Source organism: Garra rufa, chromosome 7 (assembly GCF_049309525.1).
Source record: "Garra rufa chromosome 7, GarRuf1.0, whole genome shotgun sequence".
NCBI classification, from domain to species: domain Eukaryota; kingdom Metazoa; phylum Chordata; class Actinopteri; order Cypriniformes; family Cyprinidae; genus Garra; species Garra rufa.
This window is the reverse complement of record NC_133367.1, coordinates 11052914-11073896: the sequence shown is the minus strand read 5'-3', so window position 1 is coordinate 11073896 and position 20983 is coordinate 11052914. Positions and strand designations below refer to the sequence as shown.

General features: G+C 37.2%; 1 protein-coding gene across 1 annotated transcript in view; it reads left to right on the top strand.

The window, feature by feature from the left end:
• The window catches only part of LOC141337913 (NLR family CARD domain-containing protein 3-like), a 110709-nt gene that overhangs the window by 17692 nt on the left and 72034 nt on the right, over positions 1-20983 (top strand). The gene's annotated exons all lie outside the window — the stretch shown is intronic.

Here is a 20983-nt window from a genome sequence, read left to right as displayed (position 1 = left end):
GGAGAGTTGGGCATCCCCTTAAAAGTTCTAAGAGTCAAGCTTCTATATTTTCTTCATAGCAGTCTGGGTATCTTTTTGAAATAGTTATTCATATTTCCATATGGGTAGCAGTGTGAGACCGAACCTGCCTATTAGGGGTGTCAAAATTAATCGTTTTTACGATGCATCGCGATGCAGACAAGGACGATTCGGTATCGGTTCAGTAATAGACCATAACCGGTTATAACGGACTCAGTCCACTGCCAGAACACGCGACCCAGGGGGCTTGTTTGATTTTCCGGGAGGGGGGTTGGGCTAATGAGGGGAGTACTCCACATGAATAAAATAAGTCTTCAGATTTTAACTGAAAGGATTATTGCCACTTTCTTTACACACCGGTGCATTTAACGAACTAACAAACATCAGTGTGCATTTAACAAATGTCTTTTTTTGTTAGTAATTAATTTAAAGGACTGAAACATTATTTTTATTTGGTTGAAAAGACTAGCTAAAAGCGCACATAAGTAATAATAGTAGACCTTTTGCAGTTTTGAATGATGCCGTTTTATCAGTGGCGAGGCGGGGCCCCTCACCGCATAATTAGATGGGGGATTCACCTTTTCATTCAAAATCGTGAATTAGTACTGTGGAATTTAATAGTATGTAATTATTTCGTATTTATTTATTAAGAACTTTTCCCAAAAAAAAAAAGAATATGGTCATAATCGCCAAACACGGTAGGCTGCAATTACTACCAAAATAAAACTCCTATACGTTCACGTTATAAAAACGCTTTAATTATTTATTCGAGTAAATTTTGGGGGGGCCCCCCACAACGCAGGGCCCCCCTGCAGTGCGTGCCCTGCGGGCCCGTCCGCTACGCCACTGCGTTTTATGCCTTACTTTTATCAACAAAAATGGTGTATTTTAGGTTTGCACTGTTATTAAGAAAAAAATGCAAGTGATCGCGTTTGAGCTTCCATGTCAGCTGCAAAGCCCGCTTTTGCTTTCACTCTCCGCAAAAACGATTGGATATGCGTCTAACCGCGCATATTTATCTAGGTTAAATGTTTAAATTAATATTCTGAAATGCATCAAGTGTTTTATGTCTATTGATTTTATTTAATGCAAGTCGTATTGATTTGAGAAGGCTAAATTTATTAAACATGCTCAACTCATTGCCGCTGGCCGCTTGTTCGTTAGGTTAGGTTAAAAAGACAAAAGCTTGAATTTAACAAACATAAACTGTTCCAAACATATTTCTAAATTAACTTAAAAAGGAAACAAAACGAAATCTAGCCACTTTGCCTATAGAATCCAAAACTGAACTATTTTAATGGCTGCAACACGGACTCTGTTCTGATAAATTGTCCGATAAGGACGGGGCTCGGGTCTGAGAGTCTCAGGCTGGGCTCGTGCAAGACTCTATTCGTTCCCTCGTTTCAATTAAATAAGATCTGAGCGGTACCTCTCGGTTGAGATCGTATTTTTTAGTTTTCGCGTTTAAAATGACTATAGCGGCAGCTTTTATAGCAAAAGATATACGGCCCTTTTCTGTGGTGGAAAACCCTGGCCACCTGTTAAATACACTGGAGCCGCGATATAAGCTTCCCTCACGCACACACTTTTCAGAAAAGATTATGCCGGAACTCTAGAACGAAACCAAAGCCCAGGTATTTACTTTTGTGTATTTGTTCTAAATGTTGCTGTTGTCTTCTGTGCCCAGACTTTAGTTTTGTTTGATACATTCAAGAAGTGTTTTTTCTTTGAGAAGGTAAGATTAAAGTTTCAGTTCATATATCTGACTGTTTGTATTTATTAGCACAATTGTATATAATTGAAAAATTAGTATGTTTTATTCCTTAATTTAATGTACTTTAGAGTACAGTACAAAACAACAAACAACAACAAAAATAATCATTCTGCCCAACATGTTTGCACATGCCCTGTGTTTGGTCTGGGACAGGCCAAAGAACCTCTTCAGCATCACAGGCTAAATTAGCCCTGGCCAGGCAGCAGGGGTCAAATCCTCTTGCATGCCTGATCCAACCCTGGCACTCATCAACTAAAATATATGAGACTGCTTCTCTTCTTGCCCTTGCCCTTCTTTTATCTTTTCCACATTGTCGTCATTGTCCTCCTTCTCCTCCTCTTCCTCTTTCACCTCTCACTCTTCCTCATCAAAATTACACATTACTGTATGTGGGATATTGATTGAAAAAGACTGGACAGGATGCAGTTACACTTGTACAAGTGGTCTGACAAAAAAATCTAATCAAATAAAAACGCATTTCAACGTCATTTTGAAATGGAAAAGAAAAATAAATTTGAAGTAAAATTGAAAAATGAGTATGCAGTGCATCATCAATGCATCGTGATGCATCGAGATATTGTATTGAACCGAATCGATGACATGATAATCGTAATCAAACCGAACCGTAAGACCACTGTAGGTTCACACCCCTACTGCCTATGCATGCCCTAAATGTACCCCTTACTGGCTGTTGACAGACTCCTTGTGCAAACAAAAATCTCACTGGATTATTACAATTAATGGCAACATGAATGTTAACTGCAGTGTAAACTGATATTTCCTACTGGCACACTACAGCAGAAGATGGAAATAACTGGCTTTAAGCCATTTTAGCTGAAAAATACTTGTGGCATAAGACTTTTGCACAGTACTATACAGAACTAAAATATATTACATTATTTTACTGAAAATTAGGAGCATCAGAAGGTTAAAGCTTGAAAGTGACTGTAAGCTGGAGATACTAAAGTGAATTGATATCTAACAATTTAATTTTAATTCAGTATTCATTTGTACGATTTTGCTTTACAACTAAGTTTTAGTTCATTTGAATGAGGAATAAAATATAATTCTGTTTAGGTATTTTCATTGTTCAGGTCATTTCTAGAATAACTGATTAATCATCTGAATGTGACATTTTTATTCTGGTTCTAGGCTTTCAAACTGCAGTATCACTGAAGAAGGTTATAAAGCTCTGGCTTCAGCTCTGAGATCAAACCCTTCACACCTGATAGAGCTGGATCTCAGAGGAAATGATCCTGGACAATCAGGAGTGAAGGAGCTCAATCATTTACTACAGGATTCAAACTGTCAACTCAAGACACTGAGGTGAGACCTGATCAAATAATGTTACATTACGGATTTATTATTATTATTTTTTTCAGCTATATAATAATCTGGACAATTTGTTGCATCAGAATGATCATATCAGATGCTTAGATGGGTTTGGTTGTACTGTTGATCAAAGCAAGGTTATTTTCATAAACAAAACCTAAGACAAATGATTGATCAAAAAGCATTTTTGTAAACTGAAATAAAATAATGTCACAAGAAATGATGAACTAAAACAAAACTAGCAGCAGTTATTGAAAAAAAACTAAACTAACTAAAAATAAAATAATAATTATCAAATAAATAAATAAATAATCATCATTAGGTTCTCACCCCATGGTGGAAAAATACTAAAGAATGTGACCAGGGGGGTGTTCCATAGACAATAAATAAACTGATGCACTAGTCTAGATTTAATGCATGTGCAGTTCAGGGGGGTGTTCCATAAAACAAGTTTACCAAATAAGTCAGGCTTATTTCAGTTAGTCTGACTTATTGTCACTTGATTTGGCTCAAAATAAGTCAGACTAACTGAAATAAGCCTGACTTATTTGGTAAACTTGTTTTATGGAACGCCCCCCTGAACTGCACATGCATTAAATCTAGACTACTGCATCAGTTTATTTATTGTCTCATGTAACACAAGCAATCAAACCAATATAGTAGAGCTGATTACTCATTAAAAGATCAAGATTCAAACACCCACGCAATCTCATTTCTAAATGATGGCTCTCCATGACTATTAAACCTTTGAAAAAGTCTCACCTGAACATTCAAATCTGTATTTGCACTGCCGCTGACACAGAGAGAGCAGTCATCATGTTTAGGTGAGAAACAGCTTTACAAACAGTCTTTTCAAATACCCAGTCATCCATGTTATCACAGCAATACTGGGATTAAAGCTCATAGTTTGAATATAAACATTGATGCCTATGGTAGTGATCAAAATGGACCATGTCATCCTTTTAAGGTAACGTTTGTCGATTGGATTGCTAAAAAGTGAAATATTCATTCAAAAACCCTGATTCATGTTTTTATGAGTCAGTCATGTTTATGATTCATTCAAACCACACTTTCATCAATTTAATATAAAAATGTATGTAATAAATACATTATATTTTATATTAATATATTATGTATTAAAATGTTTAATAATTTATTCAAATGAATTAAAGACTGCAGCAATTAATATTTTGTCTCACACTATTTTTGCTTAATTTAGAACTGTGGGGAAAATGTCATCTCTATTTGATCTCTACAAAACTAAAAGTAAAAATGACTCTACAAATCCTAAATAGAAATGTGTACACAAAATAAAAATGGAACTAAAACTAAGAAAATTGTTATTGAAACTAATAAAAAATAGATTTTATTGTAAATTCAGTGAAGTTATATACTATATATTGGACAGATAAATCTAACTATTTCTGTCAGGGCCACTGTCACCAAACATGATTGACAAAATACAGTGCCGTGCAAAAATATAATTTAACATTTAATACATTGTTGAAGCACCTTTACAGCCTCAAGTCTTTTTGGGTATGATGTGACAAGATTTGCACATCTGCATTTGGCAATTATCTACCATTCTTTGCCTCACTTTTCCACCTCTAAAGCTCTGTCAGCTTGGATGGGGGCTGGCAGACATTTTCTAGAGTCCTGGTCTTTCCAATCGTTTTCCATTATGGATAATGGAGGCTACATCTGTGAACCTTCAATGCAGCAGATTTTTTTCCTGAACTCTGATCATTTCCTTATCGCAAGTCTGTCACTGAGCTCTACAGGCAGTTATCTTGACCTCAGGACTTGGTTTTTGCTCTGATATGCATTTTCAGCTGTTAGACTTTTTCTGAGAGGTGTGTGCCTTTCTAAATCATACTCATTCAAATGAATTTGCCACAGTTTAACTCCACTCGAAGTCTAGGAACATCTAGAAGCAATATGAATGCTCCTGAGCTAAATTTCGAGTGTCCCAGAAATGAATACTTATGCAACGGGATCTTTTCAGTTTTTTTTATATTTGTCATTATGGTGCATGAGATGTAGATTGATGTGGGAAAAAGAAATTTAAAACAGTATAGCATAATGCTGCAACAAAACAAAATGTGAAAAAAATGAATACTTTTGCATGGCCCTATAATTTGGCATACAGTTTGGACTGGTGACAATATAATATAACAACATAATGCAGGATATATTCTGAGTCAGTGAGGAATATCAGAAGCCCAAGTCCTGACTGTGGATGAACGGAGGAGCTGGGGATGGAGGAAGGTAATTAGCTCCTGAACAAATTGATAAGATGCTAAATATTACTGAATGGACCTTACAGTATATAAGGGAAGTAGTGATTGTACTCCTATTGTTTGAGTTATTAATGTGGTTCGGGTTGAATTAATCACTGTGGTACGTCTGGTCAAAACGCAATGAAGATGCTTCTTGGTTCACAGAAGATTTATTTTCAGTAGCATATGCAAACATGCAGATGCCTGTGTGTGTGTGTGTGTGTGTGTGTGTGTGTGTGTGTGTGTGTGGTTCTACAAACAAGTAGAAAAATAGTATGTCAGTTGTAAGCATTATAACAGCATTAAATAGAATAAAAAATAGCAAAGATTAATAATATTAGTAGTCAGAAAGGCATTCAAACATATTAAGAAGTAATATTCTCCACTTTAAACAGCTTATCCATAAGTTATTCAACTTTGGTCAGACCTTTGCAACACCTATAGAGAGACATGAATCAGTTGATGCGAGCTTTACTGACGTGACCTGACCTTACTAACGCTCTGCTTGATATTATAGCTATATTGGGTAACACTTTCTATGAAGCCCCTATTTATAATACATTATAAGAGTATTTCTAAGGCATCATCATGAATGCATAATGTGTTATAAAAAAAAAAAAAACCGTATAATATGTTATATCATCTCATGCATAATCATAACAACAATTATAATACATTATAATACTTGAGTATTTGAGGTTATAACTTTTAAGATTATGATTATTTATAGCACACAATGGATGCCATATTAAATCTACTTAATTTATAATGGACTATATCATATTACATTTATTTTTTACATTATATTACATTTCATTTTGATGGGCCACTTAGTCTATTTACTATAAGCTTAAACTTTCCAACTACATGTCAACTAACACTCCTTAGAGTATTAGTAGAGTTTGGTTAAGGTTGTGCTAGGTAGAAGGTTCATGTTGTTAGATCGAGTCCCCACGTCAAGATAAAAAAAAGATCCAGCCCCGGACACCAGATCTTGTCAGGAAATATCAGTTATTCCGGTAACAGAACAACTAGTTGCAGCGCTGTCTGTACCCAAACTCTGTTAACAGCAAGTCTTGTCTGGTATCCAAAATACCCAAAACGAGTGTTAAAACAGTTCTCTGTCAATCAAGTAGTTGACTGATGAAGGCCAGAAAAGAGCAGAAGCAGGAGACGAAGTGATGATGGTAAAAAGGTAGAACAGAGTTTATTGAACAATCTTAGTTGCGTATGTCTCAATGTTCAGACTTCGTCTGAGGAACACAGTTCAGCAAATAATGATATATTAAACTGACTGATTCATAACAACATCCCATTAAACCTTGGGTTTCCATAAACATCTCCTCTTATCTATTTCTCGTTCATGCAGACCAAATAACTCATGAAACCCCACAATCATAAAACTGAACAATAATGAAAATGCATATGCAAAGAAAAATAATAAGAAATAGAAATACAATAAATTGATAAATGATTAGAAATAGAATAATAAATGATAATCAAATAATGAAAAATGATAAATTAATAAACAATCAAATAATACATTATATAAATGACTAATGATTATAAAATTATTATAAATAATTATGTAAATTAATGATTATAAATGAATTAAAACATACAAATCAAAACAAGAACATAAACAGTCTGCTTGTGAGGATCAAAGGATCCTTCAATGTGCTTGCAAAGTTACCTATAATATAATATAATAGTTTGTCTTTTGGGGAACCATCAAAACACAGTGTTAGCATATGTTTAGCATACTAGTAATAATAATTACTGCTAGCTGACATGAATTTGCAGAGTTACTTATCAAAAGCTGTCTAAAGGGTAGCATCAAAATATTTAAACTGATAATGTGTCATATTAAACATTCATCTGATCTGATGCCTGATCTTAGGGTTCTTTGAGAAATATTATTATAATTACTTATAAGTGGTCTTTGTATGCTTTAAGTAAAGTGACATGAGTAACATGGCAAGATATGAGACTTATAATACGTTATAACTATGAGGAGGCAATCATACTCTTAAAGCTATAACCAGAAATAAGTAAAAATAATACATTAAAGGTTTTTTATAATGCATTATGCATACATTATAATGCCTTAAGAATATTCTTATAATGTATTATAAATACTGGCTTTATAGCAAGTGTTACCCAATATTGTTTTTTTTAATCATTTTGAAACAATATTTTGAAAGTCTGTTTTGCTGCTGTTTTTTAAAATAACCACTTCATCTGCAGCTCTTGTAGCGCTTTACATCTTTAGCGATCTAGAGAAGCAACACACAGAGTAGAAATGGCTTGAACGAAGCGTCTTGCTCTAGATAAAAATATTAGGATTTTTCTAAGGGCACTGATCAGAGGGGGCCGATGCATTTCTACTGAGGGTGAACTCTTCAGTCACAGACTGAAAAATGTTACATTTTGAAAATTGTAACTTCATTGGAATATTACACAACTTGGTGACTTTTATGGAATTTGGTATGAAACATATACCAAAAAATAAGGACATGTTTCGCATAGCTAAATGGTTTTTTATATATATATATATATATATATATATATATGTATGTATATATATGTGTGTGTGTGTGTGTGTGTGTGTGTGTGTGTGTGTGTGTGTGTGTGTGTGTGTGTGTGTAAAAAAAATAAAATAAAAATGTACAATCGACAAATCATCCACAATGCAGAAAAACATCTACAGCAGTGAAGGGGTAAAACTGTACAACATCATAGTGCAAAATACACATATTCACACACACACACACACACACTGACATTCCTGTCATCATAGGGATATTCCATAGATGTAATGGTTTTTATAATGTGCAAAAAAACTGTATCTTCTATCCCTTTACCCCAACCCTACCCCTAAACCACCCCAAGTTCTATCCTAAAGAGCCACTATCATGCAGAGTTTAGCTCTAACACTAGTCAAACACACTTGAACAAAGCTAATCAATGTCTTCAGGACCACTAGAGAGGTAAAGGCATGTTTTTTTAGGGTTGGAGCTAAACTCTGCAGGACAGCAGCTCTCTAGAACCAAACTTGCCTACCCCTGCCCCAAACATACCCCTCACACAGAAACTTTCTGCAGTTTTAGACTTTCTAAAAAAATGTTTTGTAGGATTTATAAGCTTCTTTGCAAAAAAAATAAAAAATAAATAAATATGAATTTACTAGTATTGCTATCCTAGTGTGGATATTTGGTCCCCATAACTTAGTGAATACCAATGAACACACAGCAAGGAAGCAGTTAAACTCTTAATGAGTGCAAAGCAGATTTAACCACTGTACACACACAGTTATACATCACACAAATGAAATGGTGTGGCTATAAAAATTTAGTAAGACTCAAATAAGAGGTTTAAATCAGATCAGAACTAGATGGATGAAGCTCTGATAAAGAATGCCTGTTCATTTTCTGCCATTTTATTGAAATGTTATATGTAACAAAATGTGTAAATTTTTTCTGTGTTCAGGTTTGACTGTAGTAGTAATACAATAACACTACACATCAACTTTTCAAACAAAAATATTTAAAACTTAACAAATAGTAGTATTTAAGAATATGTAAATGTATATCATTAAATCCATAACCTAATAAAAGTAAGCAATTATGTCTAAAATCATCAAGCCTCTCTTATGTATAATAAATATATCAAAATTAGATTTTTGATTAGTAATATGCTTCGCTAAGAACTTCATTTGGACAACTTTTAAGGTTTCTCAATATTTAGCTTTTTTTTGCAACCTCAGATTTCAGGTTGTCAAATTGTTGTATCTCAGACAAATACTGTCCTATTTTAACAAACCATACATCAATGAAAAGCTTATTTACTCTGCTTTCAGATGCAGTAAGAATATCAATTTCAAAAAAATAACACTTATACAGTAACTGGTTTTGTGGTCCATGGTCACAAATGAGGAGCATCAGAAGGTTAAAGCTTGAAAGTGACTGTAAGCTGGAGATACTAAAATGAACTGATATCTAACAATTTAAAGTTAATTTTTTGTTTGAATCAATGTTCATTTGTCAGATTTATGCTGTGTGTTTTGTTGAACTGATGATTAAAGTCAAAGTCTGCTTTGTCAATTCTGCCGCATGTACAGCACATACATGCATAGAATTAAAAATGTGCTACTTTCAGACCCTTGGTGCAAAAACATTCAGTTTCACAAGCCAGTTTTCTCTGTGCTGATGTTTCTCACTCCTTCTGAAAGATTGCACACTCTCTATTTGTAAACTGAAAATCATGATCTAGTGAGGTTTTGCTCTTCTGTTCTGTGGGACATTTCTGTTCTCCTGAGTTTGCTTTAGGACTGAGTGTCCCTCTAGTTTATTTTAAATAACTGTGACTTTGTTTTTGAATATTTATGTATTTGTGTATTTAAAAGTGTAAAGAAACATTTTGCAATTACTAGATCTTGTTTTAGAACATTTTTTAATGATTTTTGTAAAGTAGTGGACCTTTAAATCAGAACTAAATTAATCTTGTTTGCTTCATCTTCTCTTCTGCAGGTTTTTGGGTCCTGCTGCAGATGAAGGCTGTCAGTATGTGACTGGAATTGTGGGTCAAAACCCGTTACTCCTGAGAGAGCTGAATCTGAGTGAACACGAACTAGGAGACACACGAGTGAATCAGATCTCTGCTCTACTGGAGGATAAACACTGTCAACTCAACACACTGATGTGAGTATTGCTGCTTTAGTTAAAATCTTACATTACTTTTAATAGTACTTGTAGTAGATCAGATTGTACTTGTAATTGTAGTTGATAATATTTTCATATTTGTGTCAGAGCAGGTTTTTTTTCCCAGCATCACTAAAAGTCACTATAATGTGAAGTATTAAAATTAAAAAGGCAATGAAAAATGGCAAAGTTTTAAATTAGGGACATCATTTTGTGCACCGGATGCAAATATTGTGAACGTTTAGTGCTGCACTGTCTATCTATCATATGTTGATGCCTCATTAAAAAGAAGTCTTTATGTAAGGCAAGGCAAGGCAAGGTAAGTTTATTTACGTTTCATAGCACATTTCATACACAATGGTAATTCAAAGTGCTGTACATAAGAGGAATTAAAATCACAATAGCATAAAAATCATAGTCATAAAAATTTTAAATAATAATCACATAAACAGATTTAAGAACTTTTTAAATGATTTTAAAATTGATTTAAAAATTAATTAAAACAGTAGAAATGATTATACATAAAATAATGCTATCTGTTCGGACGCAGCATAGTGCTCATTCACAGTGCTCATTCAATAAATGCACAAATAAACAGATGAGTTTTGAGTCTGCATTTAAATGTGTCTAATGTATTAGCACATCTGATCTCTTCTGGAAGCTGGTTCCAACTGCGGGCGGCATAGTAGCTAAAAGCGGATTTCCCTTGTTTTGTGTGAACCCTTGATATTACTAACTGACTCGATCCTAGTGATCCGAGTTGTCTGTTAGGTTTATATTCAGTGAGCATATCTGCAATGTATGTAGGTCCTAGGCCATTGAGTGCTTTATAAACAAGTAAAAGTACTCTAAAATCTATCCTAAACATAACTGGAAGCCAGTGTAAGGACCTAAGGACTGGTGTAATATGCTCTGATTTTCTGGTTCTAGTCAGAATCCTGGCAGCAGTGTTCTGTATGAGCTGCAGCTGTCTAATGGTCTTTGTGGGAAGGCCGGTGAGGAGACCATTACAATAGTCCACCCTGCTGCTGATAAAGGCATGAACAAGTTTCTCCAAGTCATGACGGGAAACAAAACATCTAATTCTTGCAATGTTTTTAAGATGATAGTATGCTGATTTAGTTACTGCTTTGACATGGCTACTGAAACTGAGGTCTGACTCCAGAATCACACCAAGATTTTTTTACTTGATTTTTTGTATTTTGACCCCTAGCATCAAGGTACGCATTTACATTATGAACTTCATCTTTGTTTCTAAATGCAATGACTTCCGTTTTCTCCTTGTTTAACTGAAGAAAGTTTTGACACATCCAACTGTTAATTTCATCAATGCATTGGCAGAGGGAGTCAATGGGGCTGTAGTCATTTGGCGATAAGGCTAGGTAAATCTGGGTATCATCTGCATAGCTGTGATATGCAATTTGGTTCTTTTTCATTATTTGACTTAGTGGGAGCATATACAGGCTGAACAACAGCGGCGCTAGAATTGAGCCTTGTGGGACTCCGCATGTCATGGACATCCACTTAGAAGGGAGAGGCTATTATGTGAGTATAGGAGAACATAAGTCTAAGTATGACCTGAACCAATTTAGAACCATCCCAGAAAGCCTGACCCAGTTTTCAAGTCTAGCTAGAAGAATGTTATGATCGACAGTGTCAAACGCAGCACTGAGATCTAGTAGTACCAGCACTGATATTTTGCCAGAATCAGAATTTAGTCGAATATCATTTATTATCTTTTTAAGTGCTGTCTCTGTGCTATGATGTTGTCTGAAACCAGATTGAAAGTGATCCAGGTATCCATTTGAGTTTATGTAGTGGTCCAGCTGATTAAAAACAACCTTTTCAATAATCTTTCCTATAAAAGGAAGATTTGATATTGGTCTATGGTTGCTCAGTATGGTGTTATCAAGATTGCTCTTTTTCAGAAGGGGCTTAACAGCTGCAGTTTTCAGGGAGTTCGGAAAAGTCCCAGAGAGAAGTGAGGTGTTCACCACTTCTAAGAGATCTACTTCTAAACAGTTTTGCACACTTTTGAAAAAAGATGTGGGAAATGTGTCAAGGTAGCAGGTTGATGCTTTAAGGTGCTGTACTATTTCTTCCAAAATGTTGCTATCGATTGCTTCAAAAGCAGACATAGTAACGACTTTTTGAAATTGCGGTCGAATCTGTCTGATCTCTGCATAACTTGAGGGTGTGCTAATTGTCTTTCTGATATTTTTGATCTTCTCAGAAAAGAAGGAAGCAAACTCATTGCATTTGCTGTCGGATAGCATTACAATAGGGATCTGATTAGGGGGGGTTGTTAGTCTCTCAACGGTAGCAAAAAGAGTGCGAGTGTTGTTTAAGTTGCTGTTTATAAGATTCGAGAAGAATGTTTGTCTAGCTTTACCTAGTTCAACATTGAAAGCATGAAGGCTGTCTTTATAGATGCTATAGTGAATTTCAAGTTTCGTCTTCCGCCACATCCGCTCAGCTTTCCTGCATTGTCTTTTCATACTCTGTACTGCTGTTGATTTTCTCCACGGTGATTTCTTGCCAGTCATCTGTCTGACCTTCACAGGTGCGATGTCATCAATGACATTCTTAAGTCAAGTTTTGAGTTAAAGGACTCCAGGAGAAGATCAACAGAGTCTGCAGAAATGCTTGGCATTGAAGATGTAGGCTTCATAAATAGCACACTAGTGTTATTGTTAATGTATCTCTTTCTGACAGAGACTGATCTAGATTCAGTGGTAGCAGAGATCAATATTTCAAAGAAAATACAGAAGTGATCAGATAGTGCTACATCCTTGATAACAGTGGATGAAATGTTTAGACCCTTACTGATGAGTAAATCAAGAGTGTGTCCACGATTGTGTGGGCCCATGCACATGCTGAATCAGGTCAAACGTGTTCAAAACCGTTATCATTTCTTTTGTAGTTTTGCTTTCTGCATTTTCTATGTGAACATTAAAGTCCCCTGCAATAGCAAAACAGTCAAACTCTGAACAAATCATTGAAAGCAGTTCTGTGAACTCTTCAACAAAGGCTGGAGAGTATTTTGGGGGCCTGTAAATAATGATAAATAGAATGCGTGGAGCACCTTTTAGTACAATCCCTAGATATTCAAAAGACATGTACTGACCAAATGACACTTGCTTGCATTGGTAGACATCTTTAAATAGAGCAGCTACACCTCCGCCTCTCTTGACAGCTCTGCAGACATTCATGAAAGTAAAGTTAGGAGGGGCTGTTTCATTGAGGACTGTTGCACTGCAGCTGTCTTCTAGCCATGTTTCATTTAAAAACATAAAATCCAGGTTGTTTCTGGTTATAAAATCATTGATAAGAAGTGATTTATTTTTTAGTGAGCGAACATTTAACCCTCTAAGCGCCAAAGTCGCAGAATTGCGACAAGACGTAATACCCATTGAAATTGACTGTAGTTCCTAATACGGTGTAATTTCTCATTTGTATTCCTAACCACTAGATGGCAGACATGTAGTACTTCGATTCTAGACCAAAATTACGTCTTGTTCCTGTTCAAAGTATTGGCGGAAATCATAGAGAAAGTGAGCGATCGTCATTGATGCGGAAGCAGTACAGTTCATAGCGTAAATAGAGTAAATTGTCAGATTTGTGAGGAGAAAAGCACCAAAAGGCTGATAAAAAGTTGTACTGTGAAGATGTGTTGCAAATGTTATTTGCTGATTGTGACTCTAAATGGGAATATTTGTCTTTTGAAAATGACGATCGGCCGTCTAATAGACGCGCATCTCGCAGTACATCTTTGCGGAGCAGTTGTGCTGCTGTGTAAGACGAGATTGTTCATGAAGCACAAACAAGGGCAGCCGTGGCCTAATGGTTAGAGTCGGACTTGTAAACCAAAGGTTGCAGGTTCGAGTCTCAGGTCCGGCAGGGATAATCAGATAGAGGAAACCAACAATAAAACAGGAAAAAGTACTGTTGTAGGTGGTACTATTGTAGGTGGGGGGGAGTGAATGTACAGCACTCTCTCCACCCTCAATACCACGACTAAGGTGAGTCCCTTGAGCAAGGCACCGATCCCCCAACTGCTCCCCGGGCGCCGCAGCAATGGCTGCCCACTGCTCCGGGTGTGTGTTCACGGTGTGTGTGTGTTCACTACTGTGTGTGTGCACTTGGATGGGTTAAATGCAGAGCACAAATTCCTAGAATGGGTCACCATACTTGGCCTCACTTCACCTCCTTTCCTTTCCTTTTTTCAAATAAAGCACAAACAAATGTTGGAAATGTTATTTGCCGATACTCACTCTGAAGGGGAATGTTTGCCTTTTGGAAGTGACAATCGGCCGTCTAATAGACGCGCGTCTCCCGGTACATCTTTGCCTCGCAGTGGTGCCACCGCGCACCACGAGAAAGTGTTTACAAAGCATAACCAGCGATCCTTTCGTCCCTTTGGCCAAAAGGAAGGGGGGTGACAGGGGTGAATGTGGTCATAGTGTACACAGGGGTATAGTAATATTCTAATAATTTAGTAATTTCTTCTGTTGTATTGTTGGTTTTCTCTCCATTTCTCCATTTCTCATCCATTTGATCATTTTACTACTATATAGTAGTGTAATATGTAATATTTTTGTTTTATTGTTGGTGTTCTCTTTTTTGATCATTTGGAATGAGGATAAAAAAATAAAAACATGCAAATGAAAAAGTTCAAACATCCATTTATTATCTTTTATTTCCTGAATATTACTTGTGAAATGATCAAACAGTTGGCTACTGTTCACATGCATTTTATTACTACATCGAATAGTAATATAGTAATAATTTAGTACTTTTTCCTGTTATATTGTTGGTATCCTCTTTTCTGATGATTTGGAATTAGGATAAAAGACAAAAAATGTGCAAATAAGTTCAAACATCTATTCAATATCTATTATTTCCTGAGTATTACTGATGAACTAATCAAACAATAGGCTACTGTCCACGTGCATTTTACTATATAGTATAGTAAAACAGTAATAATTGAGTAATTTTTCCTGTTTTATTGTTGGTTTTCTCTTTTCTGATCATTTGTAATGTGGATAAAAAGACAAAAAACTAAAAAACATCAATTCAGTATCTACTATTTCCTGAATATTATGAATTTCAATAATGCCGCCCCCATGGTGACGTCATATATGCAAATTAGATGAGAATATTTGCACCCCACATCAACTTTTGGTGATGCCCAACATTTTTCTAATTTACAGTAGATCTCTATCTTCTAGCCCTTTCAAGCCACAAGCTTTTGAAATCTTGATGTCAAAATCCAGCATTTTTCAAAAAAAAAAAAAAAAAAACCTGGCGCCTAAAGGGTTAAAAATGCTAGCTTGATGGCATCACTTTTTGTCTCTAGAGCAATCTTAGTTTGATGCCTAATAAGCCTCAGATTAGATGTGTGAACTGTACGATTTGAAAGGGTCTTAGGCTTTCTATCACATATTAAAACAGAAATAGGGAAAACTACAGGATGGAAGGAAGGAAAGGAAAGGGGGTGAGTGAGGCCAAGTATGGTGACCCATACAAGGAATTTGTGCTCTGCATTTAACCCATCCAAGTGCACACACACAGTAGTGAACACACACCCGGAGCAGTGGGCAGCCATTGCTGCGGCGCCCGGGGAGCAATTGGGGGATCGGTGCCTTGCTCAAGGGACTCACCTCAGTCGTGGTATTGAGGGTGGAGAGAGTGCTGTACATTCACTCCCCCCACCTACAATCCCTGCCGGACCTGAGACTCGAACCAGCAACCTTTGGGTTACAAGTCCGAATCTCTAACCATTAGGCCACGGCTGCCACAGGCACACTGGGTTCCCGCTTGTTCTGTAAACATTCCTGATTGTTGCTGCTACCGTAGCGGGGACCCGACACATATCACTGAGAGCTGTAATCAGTTGTTTTTGGTTCACTCACAGCAGATGCAGGAGGGTTTGAGCCCTGGCATTGTGGCAGCGGCCGGAGAGCTCTCACAGGTGGAGGAGGGTGAGCTGGGCCCGCAGGCTTTGGTGGTTGTGGTGCCTGCCATTTTTTAGATGATAACTGGGAGGCTTTCAATTCAATTCAATTCAAGTTTATTTGTATAGCGCTTTTCACAATACGAATCGTTGCAAAGCGCTGTACAAAAGTTTAGGCTACTACAATATATTTAGTAATTTTAATATTTAGTGGTGAATACTGTATGTCAAGTCGATGTACATATGATATAAATGTTAAAATCAGTAACTGTGTAATCGAACAGATGATGAACACTAATTGCAATGATTATGTGCTGTGATCAAACTTGTAAGAAAATTATGTAATGCTGTATGTTGTTTCAAGGCTGGCATCATCTGCGGTCCTCTGAGGGGTCGGCATCATCTCTTCTTCTGAATCCAGACTGAATCTTGTGTAAATCCTAGTTACCACGGGATGGAAATCCCGTGGCAGAAACAGAGAAACAAATAGAGAAATAATTAGCGTAGCTGCTGTTCCAACTTCCAACCAAACAAAAATGATGTGTTTAGCCCAAGCTGAAGAATATTAATGTGCATTTGATCAGATGTAACTGAAGTACAACGTTATGAGATACATTATGTGAATGCTTGGCTAAAGAGATGAGTCTTTAATCTAGATTTAAACATAGAGAGTGTGTCTGAACCCCGAACGTTATCAGGAAGGCTATTCCAGAGTTTGGGAGCCAAATGAGAAAAGGCTCTCCCTCCTTTAGTGGACTTTGCTATCCTAGGTACTACTAAAAGTCCAGAGTTTTGAGACCTTAGGGAGCGTGAGGGATTGTAGCGTAGTAGGAGACTAGTTAGGTATGCAGGAGCTAAACCATTAAGGGCCTTATAGGTAAGAAGTAATATTTTGTAAGTGATACGGAACCTAATAGGTAGCCAGTGTAGAGACTGTAAAACTGGGGTAATATGATCATATTTTCTTGATCTGGGAAGGACTCTAGCAGCTGCATTTTGGACTACCTGTAGCTTATTTATTGAAGAAGCAGGACAACCACCTAGTAGTGCATTACAATAGTCCAGTCTAGACGTCATAAATGCATGAACTAACTTTTCTGCATCAGAAACAGGTAACATGTTCCGTAGCTTAGCAATGTTTCTAAGATGGAAGAATGCTGTTTTAGTAACATAGGAAATATGATTTTCAAAAGACAGGTTGCTGTCTAATATAACACCCAGATTTTTGACTGTAGAGGAAACAACAGTACATCCGTCTAGTTGCAAGTTGTAGTTTAAGAGATTCTGTGTACTCTTTTTTGGTCCAATAAGTAATATCTCAGTCTTATCTGAATTTAACAGTAGAAAATTATTGGTCATCCAGTCTTTCACATTTTTAACACACTCTGTTAACTTTGCTAAGTTAGAAGTTTCATCTGGTCTTGTTGAAATATATAGTTGAGTGTCATCAGCATAACAATGGAAACTAATCCCATATTTCCTAATAATATTACCAAGGGGTAACATGTAAATTGAAAATAGTAGAGGACCTAGGACAGATCCTTGTGGCACTCCATACTTTACTGGTGTTAGCTGCGATGACTCCCCATTTAAATACACAAAGTGATAGCGATCGGACAGGTATGATCTGAACCATCCTAAAGCCTGCCCTTGAATACCTGTATAGTTTTGTAATCGATCTATGAGTATTTCATGATCTATAGTGTCGAACGCAGCACTAAGATCAAGTAAAACTAGCAATGAGACGCAGCCTTGATCTGCCGCAAGTAGCAAGTCGTTTGTGATTTTTACAAGTGCAGTTTCTGTGCTATGATGGGGCCTGAAACCTGACTGAAATTCTTCAAAGATATTATTATTTTGCAAGAAGGAGCACAATTGAGCAGACACAACTTTTTCTAGAATTTTAGACATAAATGGAAGATTAGAAATGGGTCTGTAATTTGCCAGTTCACTAGGGTCTAGCTGTGGTTTCTTAATAAGAGGTTTAATAACTGCTAGTTTGAATGGTTTTGGGACATGACCTAAAGATAATGATGAGTTAACAATATTAAGAAGCGGTACTTCTGCTACAGGTAACAACTCTTTTAGTAATTTAGTGGGTACAGGATCTAATAGGCATGTTGTTGGTTTAGATGTGGTGATAAGTTTATTTAATTCTTTCTGTTCTATAGTTGTAAAGCACTGCAGTTTTTCTTCCGGTGTAATGACTAATATTGAAGTATCAGTTGCAGTAGTAACTATATTTGTTATTGTATTTCTAATGTTGTCTATTTTATCAGTAAAGAAATTCATAAAGACATTACTATTAAACTGTGCAGGAATATTCAGGTCAGGAGGTGTTTGGTTATTTGTTAATCTAGCCACTGTGCTAAATAAAAACCTTGGATTGTTTTGGTTTTTTTCTATGAGTTGGTGGATATACTCGGCTCTAGCAGCTTTTAAAGCCCGTCTATAGCTGGACATACTGTTTTTCCATGCAATTTTAAAAACTTCTAAGTTAGTTTTTCTCCATTTACGCTCAAGATTACGAGTTTCTTTTTTTAGAGAATGGGTATTACTGTTGTACCATGGCGCAGTACGTTTTTCTCTAACCTTTTTTAGCTTGATTGGGGCAACAGCTTCTAATGTGTTAGAGAAGATAGTGCCTATGTTACTAGTCATTTTGTCTAGTTCATGTTTATTTATGGGTGCACAGAGCAGTTGAGATAAATCAGGCAGGTTATTTGCGAATCTATCTTTGGTAGCAGGAACAATAGTTCTGCCCAGACGATAGCGCGGAGCTATATAGTTAACATCAGTGATACGCAGCATGCACGATACGAGGAAATGATCGGTAACATCATCGCTTTGAGGTACGATATCTATATCAGTAAGATCAAGTCCGTGCGATATAATTAGATCTAGTGTATGATTAAAACGATGAGTGGGCCCAGTGACGTTTTGTTTGACTCCAAAAGAGTTTAACAGGTCAGTAAACGCAAGTCCTAACGCATCATTTGTATTATCAACATGAATGTTAAAATCTCCAACAATTAATGCTTTATCAAAATTAACCAATAGGTCAGAAAGGAAATCTGCAAATTCTTTTAGGAAATCTGTATACGTCCCTGGAGGTCTATACACAGTAGCCAGAGCAAGTGATAGGAGAGATTTATTTTGCATATCTGACAGAGTAACATTAAGTAGGAGTACTTCAAGTGAATTAAACCTGTACCCTGTTTTCTGAGTAACATTGAAAATATCACTATAAATTGTTGCAACACCACCGCCACGACCGATCTGACGAGGCTCATGCTTATAACAGTAGTTTGGTGGAGTAGACTCATTCAGACCAATAAAATCATTTGGTTTTAGCCAAGTTTCAGTCAAGCAGAGTACATCAAAACTATTATCTGTGATTATTTCATTTACAATAAGTGCTTTGGGTGCGAGTGATCTAATATTTAGGAGCCCAAGCTTTAAAAATTGTTTTTGTTCATTTATTGTGCATTTTTCTGGTTTAATCACGATTAGATTTTTTCTAGATCCTGCATTAAATTTTTGTTTTGACCTCACTATTCGAGGAACAGACACAGTCTTTATAGATTGGACAGCACCAGTACTATCGTTTAAATGTGCATAACAAAAGCCATCATCGCAACTATTTGAAGAATTGCTTACTAGTCAAATGGAGCGCAGCGTCCTGGAGATGTTGTCTGACAGCAGTTCTGCTCCGACTCTGCTGGGGTGCAGGCCATCAGCGCGGTAAAGCCTAGGGCGCTCCCAGAAAAGATTCCAATTATTAACAAAGAGCAGTTTCTGTTCTTTACACCATGACAACAACCATTCATTTAGAGCAAAAAGTCTACTGAACCTTTCGTGTCCACGTCGATACGTGGGAAGCGGTCCTGACACGATGATCTTCGTCGCGGGCGCTGTGCTGCGTACCGTCTCGATCAGGCTCCTGAAATCCCTCTTCAGGACCTCCGTCTGCCGCAGCTTGACGTCGTTCACGCCCGCGTGCAGGACGATCGCGCCGACGCTCACATCGTCCTTCAGGATGGCAGGTATCTGTGAAGAAACATCGAGAACGCGAGCACCAGAGAAACAGCGAGTGTGCACTTTACCGTTAGCTAAGTTAGCACGAACGTACCGGACGATGGAGTCTCCGACGATCACAGCGTCGTGTTCCGTCTCGCGGAGGGAGCGAAGCGGTTCTGGGTGGAGATCTCGAAGACCGGAGGCGGCGGAGGGGGAGAGGTCCTCGCCCGGGGCCTGGCTCGCGTCTTCCTCTGCTGCTGCACCCAGGGTCCGTGGTGTCCCGGCGCCGGAGTGAACGACAGCCGGGATGATCGCGTCCTGGGTGCGCCTGACCTGTGCAGAGAAGCACACGGAGTAGAGGTGATGAGGGTGTTAGTATCGTGCTGAATACTTACCCGGACAGATTCGAGTGCAGTCTTCCTCTCCTGCAACTCAAACTGCCGTTTGAGCAACCCCTGGATCTGCTTCTCCACCGCTTCCAGCTCGACCCGCACCGCGTGCAGCTCGAACGTGTCTTCACCTGCACTCAAAGGTAGACACAAATTCGCCATTAAAGCAAGTAACAGTGAGTAAACAGTTGAAATGTGTGTGAATAGAGAATAAACAATGTAAGCAAGATTAGCCGCGACCACGCTGGCAAGTGCTAAACGCGCTATAAGCTAACTAAGTAGCAGGCTCGGGAAAGCAAATAAAAACTAATGATAACAAGGCGTTCCGATTGTTTTTGTTGTAAAACACAACAGGGTGTATATTCACATGTTATGAAAAACAAAAATTATGGTGAATAGAATTGTTTTTAGATTTAAAAATAGAATATAATAGTTTAACTCGACGAGCTCCAACTCACAAAAGCAGGGAGCAAAGCGCAGAGCAGTAAGCAGAAGCGTCCGAACAGTTGCAAAGC